The sequence below is a fragment of the Tachyglossus aculeatus genome, chromosome X1, assembly GCF_015852505.1.
Source record: "Tachyglossus aculeatus isolate mTacAcu1 chromosome X1, mTacAcu1.pri, whole genome shotgun sequence".
Classification (NCBI taxonomy): domain Eukaryota; kingdom Metazoa; phylum Chordata; class Mammalia; order Monotremata; family Tachyglossidae; genus Tachyglossus; species Tachyglossus aculeatus.
The window spans coordinates 73,601,772-73,612,752 of record NC_052101.1 but is presented as its reverse complement, the minus strand read 5'-3'; positions in this window follow the sequence as shown (position 1 = coordinate 73,612,752).

Below are 10,981 nucleotides of genomic sequence, written 5' to 3'. Positions count from 1 at the left end.
CAGAACTGGACAAATGTGGCTGCTTGCTAAAGGCATATCTAAGACCTGCATAAGTGTGGCACAGTCAGAAATATACGGCCCATGAGCAGAAAGCAGAGCAAGGAATTCTAGGTATCATAAAGTGAGGGATCCTGGATATCACAACAAAGTGAGGGATTCTGGATATCGTGGTATTCTGTGGACATACAGCATCTAATGCTGAAATAAAGATAAATTCTTCCTTCTATATAGACAGGAATGATAGGTTCATTTTATGTCTCACCTGTCTCCTCGGCACCCAGAGTTTCTGCTGCTCAGAACTCCATTGGGCTCTCCTTGGGTGGGGAGGGGGGAAGGGAGAGGCACTTTTTATTTGAAACTTTCCAAGGATCTCTTCTAAACAGTTCAATTGCTTTGCCTTACAGAGCTGAACACTAGCATGGACCCAGAGCTTTAAAGAAGCAACATTGCCAGTGAGAAGGAAGCCAGGAAGCCTTGACTGTAGCCCCTCATCCATTAGCCTGGTGAATCCAATTGGGAGCCTTTCAGGGGCTCGTTCCCTCTGACCATTAGACAGAATCTACTTGCTCTAGCTTGAGTGGAGCAAGGAGAAATTGGTGCCAGCCAAAGCTCCTGGGGAATGTTAGCTGGTGCTATTAGCTCCAATTCCCTCAACAACAATGATCACCCGGGTTTTGACAAATTTTTGAAAGTGACTTGCACAAAATTTTCCCTTCCAAAATCCCCTTCAGCCTTTCCTCATGAAATGGAGCTTTGTTTCCCAGGCTAGAAAAGTGGAAAAAAAATTGCTGGGCAGGCCAAGGCCTCAAGAAAGCTCACCTCATGAAGTTCTTAATAGACTTCAGCATACTGGCTCTGAGAGTGGTTGTAGATGTCCTAACCACCAGTGTCTACTGAGGGAATTGAACGATAAATACTAAATAAATACTCTCACTGTTCTCACCACTACAACACTACTACTTCTTCTACTCATTCCAAAGACACCCAGTTCTCCGATAACATGGGGATTGCCGTCTTGTGCAATGGTCTGCACATAGTAACTGCTCAATACATACCATAGATCATTTGATAGATTGAAAAGACTTGGGTTAAGAAAACCTTGGGTTGTAGAACTCACCCATATCCAACACTGTACATGTGAGCACCAAACCCTTCTTTCAATATGGCATGGTGCTATATCTGAACAGGCTCACATTGTTGGAAGAATGTTCCTTAATTCCTAAGCAACATTCCAGCTAAAACACAGCAAAAAGATGAGATACAGGAAAACTGAGTGTAAATATTTTTCTGGAAGATAATCTGGCTATATGAGTGATGCTAGAACCAAAGTCCTCCATCTAACCAGCTCTGTCTCCTTCCTCAGGGGAAAGTGGGGAGATTTTGGGTTATTCCTTGCAGTCCAGTATTTCTCCTGCCTGCTTCTAAGAGGTACCCAGAACATCACCTAACTCTTTACCCCTACCTGCATCACATCTCTACTACTGCCTCCAAAGTGGTGATGTGTCAAAGCCATACTGCAACACCTGTGCATTTGAGAACCTACCAAAAGCAATGCATTGTACTAAAGTGCTTGAAAAGTGTAACGGGCACAAGACACGTTCCCTACCCTCAAGGAGCTTACACTCTTAAGGGGGAGACAGAAGTAGGGTTCTGTAAACTCATCTGGAAGGAGGAAGAGGAAAGTATGTGAGAAAGGAGGATGTGATTTTAGAATCTGAAGCCATTCACTGGCACTGTACTAAGTGCTGGGGTGGACACAAGCAAATTGGGTTGGACATAGTCCCTGTTCCATATAAGGGTCACAGTCTTAATCCCCATTTTACAGATGAGGTAACTGAGGCACAGAGAAGCAAAGTGACTTGCCCAGGGTTACACAGCAGACAAGTGGTAGAGCCAGGACTAGAACCCAGGTCCTGCTATCTCCCAGGTCCACGCTCTATCCACTAGACCATATTGCTTCTCTAGGCAGATCGATGTTAATTTAGCGGTTAACTAGGTGGCAAAATTGCTGATAGGGCTGTGTGATTCACAAGTGCTATATGGGAAGCAGCATGGCCTAGTGGAAAGAGCATGGGCCTGGGAATCAGAGGATGTGGGTTCTGATCCCAGCTCTGCCACTTGTCTGCTGTTTGATTTTGGGCAAGTCCCTTAACTTCTCTGTGCCTCAAAGTGTGTAGGAAAGTCACACCAGCAGCAACTCAAGGAGCAGAGAGGGTTGGGGTGAGGGCAAAAATGGGGTGTGGCAGAACAGGCTGAGGTACCTAGTTGTAGTTGTTTCTGGTAATGTGGGGAGTTGATTGAAGTCACTTCATCACAATGCTAGAGTAGAATGGAAGGGAGATCCAGGAGTTCCAAGAGGGGTCTGAAAGGGACAGGGGCTCCAAGAGGGAAACTGGAGAGGGAGAAACACACACACACACACACACACACACACACACACACACACACACACACACACACACACACACACACACACACACACACACACACACACCCAACCCCCCACCCACCCCCCCATCTGTAAAATGGGGGTTAAATCCTACTCCCTTATACTTTGAGCCCCATGTGGGACAGGGACTGTGACCAACCTGATTATATTGCATCTACCCCAGCATTTAGTGCAATGCTTGGCACATAGTCTGTCTTCCCCTCTACACTGTGAGCTCACTGAGGGCAGGGAATATGTCTGTTATATGGTTGTATTGTACATTCCCAAGCACTTATTACATTGCTCTGCACATAGTAAGAGCTCAATAAATATGTATATAGATAGATAGATAGATAGATACAGGTTGGCACAGAAGAGGAACTGAGGCAGTGATCAAGGCCGGTGTCCTGCAAAGGTCCCTCCCTTAGCTATTTTATAACATCTGGGGAGTGACAGAAACAAATGGAGCTAGGAATGTCAATCTTTAGCTCCTGCATCTCTGTGTCCCTGTTCCTGGACTTTGTGTTCTCCCTCTCCAGTTTCCCCTTGGGGTCCCTGTCCCTCCCACAGCCCTCTTGACACTCTTGGATCTCCCTTCCATTCTATTCTAGCCTTGTGAACTTCACCTCTTGATGAAGTGACTTTCAATCAACTCCTCACATTACCAGAAACAACTACAACTAGGTACCTCAGCTTGTTTTGCCCACACCCCCTTTTTGCCCTTAACCCTACCCTCTCTGCTCTTTGAGTTTCTACTGGTGTGACTTTCCTACACCCCAGACTTGCCCTCCATCCCTTCCTATTGCTAGGCTAACCCAGCAGCAGGAAGTGTAGGGACAGATGGGAGGGAGGAAATACAGGGAATAGGATGTGAGGTAGGAAAACCATGTTGATGGCAACCCTAAGAGTGGGGAGGCCAGGGCAAGGTGGGTTATGGGGGAGGGCTGGAGGGAAGGGACGAGCTCACCTTGGCAGGAAGAGCACTGTATGCTATTGAGCATCTCTCTCTCCTTCCTCCAGGATACCTTTCCCACAGAACTCCATCCTTCCCCCTGCATCCCATGTTTCCAACATTCCTCCCTTTCCCCTTCCCACTTTGTATACTCCAATGCTTAACTGCTTTGTGTCCCTCCCATTCCACCACGTGTATCTGTACCTGCATCAGTGTCTCTGAGTATGTGGATCAGTGTGTGCATCTGTGAATTTGTGTACATATACATGTCATGTCCTAAAAGACATACCAACATTCTCTTAAATGCCACAAAGCATTTTTAAAAGCAGAAGACCAAAGGGGTAAAAAATACAGAACATGAGCTTCTTTGCAAGTAGAAATAAAATTTCCTAGTGAAGATGAAAAGAGAAGTATGGTGGGAGGGGGAGAAGAGAGGAACAAAATGGGTAGAGGCTGAAGGAAGCCCTGTGAACAGCAGTGGAACAAGACCCTGCAAAATAAAGTCCTGGTGTCAAGAGCATGATAACGTCGTAGACCATCAGGGCTTTGTGCTCTTGTGGTTTATGGCTTGAACAAGAGGTTCTCTGATGGAATTATGGTGATTGATGTAACTCTCTGTGGCTAAAGACTTTTATTTTATACAATACTAGATGAAATGCCTTTGCAAAAAGATCACAGTAAGCTATTTTAAATGCAACTCCTTCATGAAAACTGAGTAATTACACTAATAAAGCTAACAATGGGAGCAAGCATTGCCAGTTGAAAGAGGTTACTCAGAGAAGGCATACTCTCTTTTTAGAAAACAAAGATGGTGATTTTCTCTTAAATGATTGTTGTGAAGAATAAAGCAAGATGGAAAATTGTTCCCACATGAATCTGAGCAAGAATTTTGGAAAGACCTATCACGTGCTTTGAAAATTTATCCATCAATCCATAGCATTTCTTGAGCACCTACTGTGTAGAGAGCACTGAACTAAGCCCTTGGAGAGTACAGTATGATGAGTAAGGTCGACATGATCCCTGCCCTTCAGGACTTAAATTTCAGTGTGGGAGACAAATGGTAAAATAAATTTTAAGGTAGGATAAAGCAAAAGAACATCAGATAAGCACAGAAGAGCTACAGGGGGATAGGGTTGAGGGGAGAGACCTAGGGAGGAACAATGATTACCCAAGTGCTTAAATGATGCAGAAGTGCTGGGATGGCAGGAGGGAAAGGATTGTGGTAGGGGGGTCGTGGGGGAGGGAGGGAAGAGATGGGGATATAGCTGTGGGAGGCTACTTTCCTTACCAGCATTAATCGGTCATGTTTCAATGCCTTGGTTTAACAAATAAAAAAAATCATGTAACTAAGACAACTGATAGTGATTGGGATTATTTAAGAAAACAAACTAAGATCTCCTGGCCACCACTTCTGTGGTTTTCCATATCCTGGAACCCTGTTTGGGGCTGGTGGGGGGGTAGAGTGGATCTTTCAAATTAAAAAATAAATTGATGAAATTGTGAAGCACTTTGGCCTGGTGTAAAGAGCACAGGACTGAGAGTCAGGAGACCTAGGTCCTAATCCCAAGTCTACCACTTGTCTGCTGTGTGACCTTGGGCAAATCACTTAACTTCTCTGTCTCCTAGTTCCCTCATCCATAAACTGGGGATTCGATACCTCTTCTCTCTCCCCTTTAAACTGGGAGCCCCATATGGGACAGGAATTCAGACTGATCTGATAGTATTGTATTTACCCCAGTACTTGGCTCATAAGAAACACTTAACACCACAGTTATTATTATTATCATTAATAATAATCTTGATCTAAATAAAGTGAACCAGCTATTGAATCTCCCCATCTGGGTCATGTTTTGGAGTCTACAGGATAAAACTGCCCAAGGACAAGCAAGACAATTATTTTTATAAGTTTGGCCAGGAGCATACAGATAGATCCTGCCTTAGAGTTTTCCCTTTACTGAGAATAGGCAGCCTGAGCTCTCCTGACCAGCTCCAGCTGATTATTGTTGGTATGGTAAGCTCAACAAATGTTTCCTATTTGATTACCCATCTTGGGATGATAAATGTAAATAATGCCTTCATCTCAGTGAGATCCTGACAAGGGAGTTTTATCCTGCTTCATTGCTTATAGCAATAGAAAATGGATTGTCAAGCAAAGGATTCAGATTTTCTCAATAGTTTCCAAATCTCTCTTTTTACCAGGGCATATCTGCATTATGTTTCATGATATGAGATTACTCTGAATCCTTGTGAATCAAAACTATTTTTGAAAACTCTTAATATACATAACCAGGATGCTATGTGCAGATGATGTGAAAAAAAGGGCCAGTGATGGAACATAGTTTATGAAAGGCAGCAACTTCTCCAAAAGGTAAATGACGTGATGTTTACAGAGAGCTAAAGCCCCAGTTTGCAACTGTACATGGGCTTCACTGGACCCCCGCTAGTCCCCCAGCAAACCAGAGGCATTGAACAGACATACCTACAGAATAAAGTAAATGAAACGAAAATTCTGGCCTAAGGGTAAAAATGTTTTATAAATGGTTCACATTTTGCTTTCCTTCCTTTCCAAGTCCCAAATCCTCAAGTCTTGGCCAAAACAGATGATCTTTTCTTCATGAATAAGGAAGAAGCCTGTCCAAAAAGGAAAGAAACCACAGGAGGAAAATACTCTTCTCTGATCAGAAGGTCAAATCAGCCACGTTCTGCAATGTCCCTCTCAAAGGAAAAATAGTGGAAATCAGAGCTCTGCCAGATTTTCAAGGACAAACCCCACTTCATTCCTCCCCAGCCCACCTTCACCCAAGGCCACTGGTCTTGGCGCAATTAAGGGGTCTGGCTCATTTGAACTCTGAATTTTGAAAAGACTGACCAGTCCGGCATAATCAACATGCTAAAGGGGCTGTGGCCTCTTTGAATAGCTGCTTAGGAGTTCTGTCTGTGTGTACAGCCTTGAGGTCCCCTGAGGGTTCCAGCTGTAGCAGGACTTTGGTGGATCTGAGCAATCAGTAGAGAAAGAGAGCCAGCAAAAGGAATAAACCATTGCAATGTGCACTGAGCACCCTTTCTGTTTGTTCCACCTGGCAAATATTATTATTGCTGTATTTGTTAAGTGTTTACTATGTGTGAAGCACTGTTCTAAGCACTGGGGGTACATACAAGTTAATCAGGCTGGACCCAGTCCCTGTCCCACATAGGGCTCACAGTCTAAGAGGGAGAAAATGTATTGAATACCCATTTAATAGTTGAGGAAATGGAGGCACAGAGAAGTGAAGTGCCTTGCCCAAGTGAAGAAGCATGGCTTAGAGCATAGGCCTGGGAGTCGGAAGGACCTGGATTCTAATCCAGGCTCTGCCGCTTGCCTGCTATGTGACCCTGGGCAAGTCACTTCACTTTTCTGTGCCTCCATTTCCTCATATGTAAAATGGGGATGAAAACTGTGAGCCCCATGTGGGCCATGGGCTATGTCCAACCTATCTTGTATTTACCCCAGCACTTAGTACAGCATTTGGCACATAGTAAGCATTTAACAAATACCATTAAAAAAATCAAACAGCCGACAAGTGACAGAGCTGGGATTAAAGCCCAGGCCCTCTGACTTCCTGGCCTGTTCTCTTTCGACTGGGCTACTCTCCTTCATGCTGCACTGAACCTGAAACAGTGGGAGGGGAGAGAATGCAAGAATCATGTCTACCAACTCTATTGCATTCTCCCAAGCACTTATACAGTGCTCTACACACAGTAAATGCTCAATTAATACCACTGATTGATGAAAAGGTATTAAAAGGTGCCCCAATTTAGGTGGGCCTGTCCCCAAAATTTGAAGTCTGCCTCACCTCCTTCAGGTGTCCAGATTCCAAAAAACCACAGGAAAACTTGGTTAGCTGAAAGCCACACATATCTGGGCCAACGGGAGGGGTCATGGCAGGAGGGAAGCATAAGCCCATGTTGGCACACATTTCCTTCCCTACATAGGGAAGGAGGGAGCCAGAGGGAAGAATAGGGAAGGCAGCCAGAAAGGCAGTCAGGCCACCTTGCAAGACCGAGGAATGCACATTCAGAGCTCTGGTGGCTGGACTAGATGAATTGGCCTGTTCCCAGCTGCATCTCTTGCTGGCACCACCCAAGTGAAATATTGGAGGCAGGGATAGTAAGAAGCCAGTGATAGCACCTCTCTGCCCACCTCTCTCAGCTTAGTCAATTTTCCTGGGACCTTTGGAAAGACATGTTACAGGTGAAGTCCACTGTCTTGGCTCCTAGTGTGAAAAGAGATAAGAAGTCATAAAGGCAGAGATAGCCTTTATGACATCATCAAAGAATCATGGAAGAAAGAAGAAGGGTTGGTTTACGGCCTGAGATTTGACTTCTCCAAACCCCTAAGCAGAGGCCCAGCTTGTTTTTCCTCTTTATTCATTCATTCATTCATTCATTCAATCGTATTTATTGAGAGCTTACTGTGTGCAGAGCACTGTACTAAGAGCTTGGGAAGAACAAGTTGGCAACATATAGAGACGGTCCCTACCCAACAGCGGGCTCACAGTCTAGAAGGGGGAGACAGACAACAAAACAAAACACATTAACAAAATAAAATAAATAGAATAGTAAATATGTACAAGTAAAATAGAGTAATAAATATGTACAAACATATATACAGGTGCTGTGGGGAGGGGAAGGAGGTAGGGCTGGGGGATGGGGAGGGGGACACATTAGGCTGCTAATGACACAAACTGCCTCTGCTTTCCTTCCTAGAACCCAATGGCTCTTCAAACTGTCAGAGATGGCTCTCCATTTCTGTCTTGTAATTTAAAGATAAGTCTTTACACCATCCCTTGGCCCATTTTAGAGAAACATGATGGGAAGTAGGAAAGAAATCTTCTTTTCTAATCACTTCCATTACAAAGCTTTGGAGACCTAAGTGGCAATTTGCATTAACTGCTAGAGAAAATGCAAGCTGATTTCCTTGCAACAGATTAGATCTCAGGTCTCAGATCAGTAAGGGAGCTATGACTCTTTTATGGATTCTGACGAACCCCATCTACTTTGACACCTGTGGCCACCTATAAATACTCTTCAGCCACTCTTCAGACCTTAATGGGTCACAGAGTTTGTTGTCATTTTCTTTTTTTTCTAGAAGTAATAGAAAATGATACACTGCTGTGAAATGTATTTATACTGCTAACTCCATTAAGAACCTAACCATTATTTCAAGTGGGTACTAAATGCTATCCTGAATCTGCCATCAGCATCTAACAGCCCATCTCCCACAAACAAGAGAGGAGAGAGTTGATAAATTCACCCCATTACATTTTCTTTAATTTTCAGACAAATCTGATTAGGTGGAAGGATGCTCAATCCTATGCATCGTCTCAGAAGAAGCTTTGTCCACTCTCTGTTAACGGAATCGAAAAGTTCTGGTAAACATTAAGGTCAAAGATATGTGGAGTCGAATGGATCCCTGACAAAATTACTCCATCAGAGGGCTACATCTGCAGATGCTCCATAGGAAAGAGCTCAGGCCCACCCTTGTAAAGCTGAAACTGGGAAATTCAAAGCGAGGAGAGGGGGGGAAATGTTTTAAGGACATAGTAAAACAAAGCCTCAGATGATGCTGCATCCCAGAAGAAACCTGAAGGCTAGCTACTGAGGATAGACCAGCATGGCACGTTGCCAACAAGGATGAATGGCTCTCAGAGCAAATGCTTCATATGGAAAGGGGACAAGGATGACAAAGAGAAAAGAGCATCAGGTGCTCATCCAACATGAAAACACAAGAACCTTTTGAATGGGCCAAGACTGTGGGTCCTACATTGGTCTTTTCATTCATTCATTCATTCATTCATTCATTCATTCAATCATATTTATTGAGCATTTACTGTGTGCAGAGCACTGTACTAAGCGCTTGGGAAGTACAAGTTGGCAACATATAGAGATGGTCTCTACCCAACAGCAGGCTTACAGTCTAGAAGGGGGAGACAGACAACAAAACAAAACATATTAACAAAATAAAATAAATAGAATAGTAAATATGTACAAGTAAAATAGAGTAATAAATATGTACAAACATATACAGGTGCTGTGGGGTGGGGAAGGAGGTAGGGTGGGGGGATGGGGATGGGGAGGAGGGGGAGAGGAAGGAGGGGGCTCAGTCTGGGAAGGCCTCCTGGAGGAGGTGAGCTCTCAGTAGGGCTTTGAAGGGAGGAAGAGAGCTAGCTTGGAGGATGTGTGGAGGGAGGGCATTCCAGGCCAGGGGGAGGACATGGGCCAGGGATTGACGGCGGGACAGGCAAGAATGAGGCACAGTGAGGAGGTTAGCAGCAGAGGAGCAGAGGCTGGGCTGTAGAAGGAAAGAAGGGAGGTGAGGTAGGAGGGGGCGAGGTGATGGAGAGCCTTGAAGCCGAGAGTGAGGAGATTTTGCCTGATGCGTAGGTTGATTGGTAGCCACTGGAGATTTTTGAGGAGGGGAGTAACATGCCCAGAGCCTTTCTGCACAAGCGCTTTTCAGGCAACCACACACTCAAATAATGAACTTCCTCAACAGTAGTATATTTTTTGAATGCATAGGACAGATACACGTTCAAAATTGAGATGCAGTGAAATGTCTTCACCCAGCACAGTCCAGGGCTTGAGATGATTGCTTGTGGGGGAATCCAGGATGCCATCTTCCCTGCACTTACAAAAGGTCAGTCTAGTGTTGAATATATCCATCAATCAATCATATTTTCTGAGTACTTACTGTGTGTAAAGCACCTTATTAAGTGATGATGATGGTATTTGTTAAGCGCTTACTATATGCCAAGCACTGATCTAAGCGCTGGGGTAGATACAATGTAATCAGGGTGTCCCACGTGGGGCTCACAGTCTTAATCCCCATTTTACAGATGAGGTAACAGGCACAGAGAAGTTAAGTGACTTGCCCAAAGTCAAACAGCTAACAAGTGGTGGAGCCAGGATTAGAACCCACAACCTCTAACTCCCAAGCCTGTGCTCTTTCCACTAAGCCACACTGCTTCTCATAATAATTATGGTATTTGTTAAGTGCTTACTATATGCCAAGCACTGCTCTAAGCACTGAGGTAGATACAAGGTAAACAGGTTGTCCCACATGGGGCTCACAGTCTTAATTCCCATTTTACAGATGAGGTAACTGAGGCACAGAGAAGTTCAGTGACTTGCCCAAGGTCACAGAGCAGACTCTAGTAGCAGAGCTGGGATTAGAAACCCATGTCCTCTAACTCCCAAGCCCGTGCTTTTGCCACTAGGCCATGCTGCTTCTGTGCATGGGAGAGTAAAAGATAACAATATATTAAAATTGGTAGACACATTCCCTGCCCATATAAAAGATGGGCATCCCTTTAGGGCATCCCTAAAGCCATCCCTTATAATGATGGAGGATCATTGGGGTCATGGTGAAAGAGAAGAGACTGACTCTGACCTCCTTATTCAACAAATAATTCTGCAGAAGAGTCAAAGGTGAAACTAATTCCCACTTTTAAATGATTTCAAAAATACATTCTACAAATTTTAGCTCCTTAAGGGGATTAATATTCCATGTCCCACTGAAGGTACCCAACTCTGAAGATAGGTGTGTGAGAAACACGTTGTCT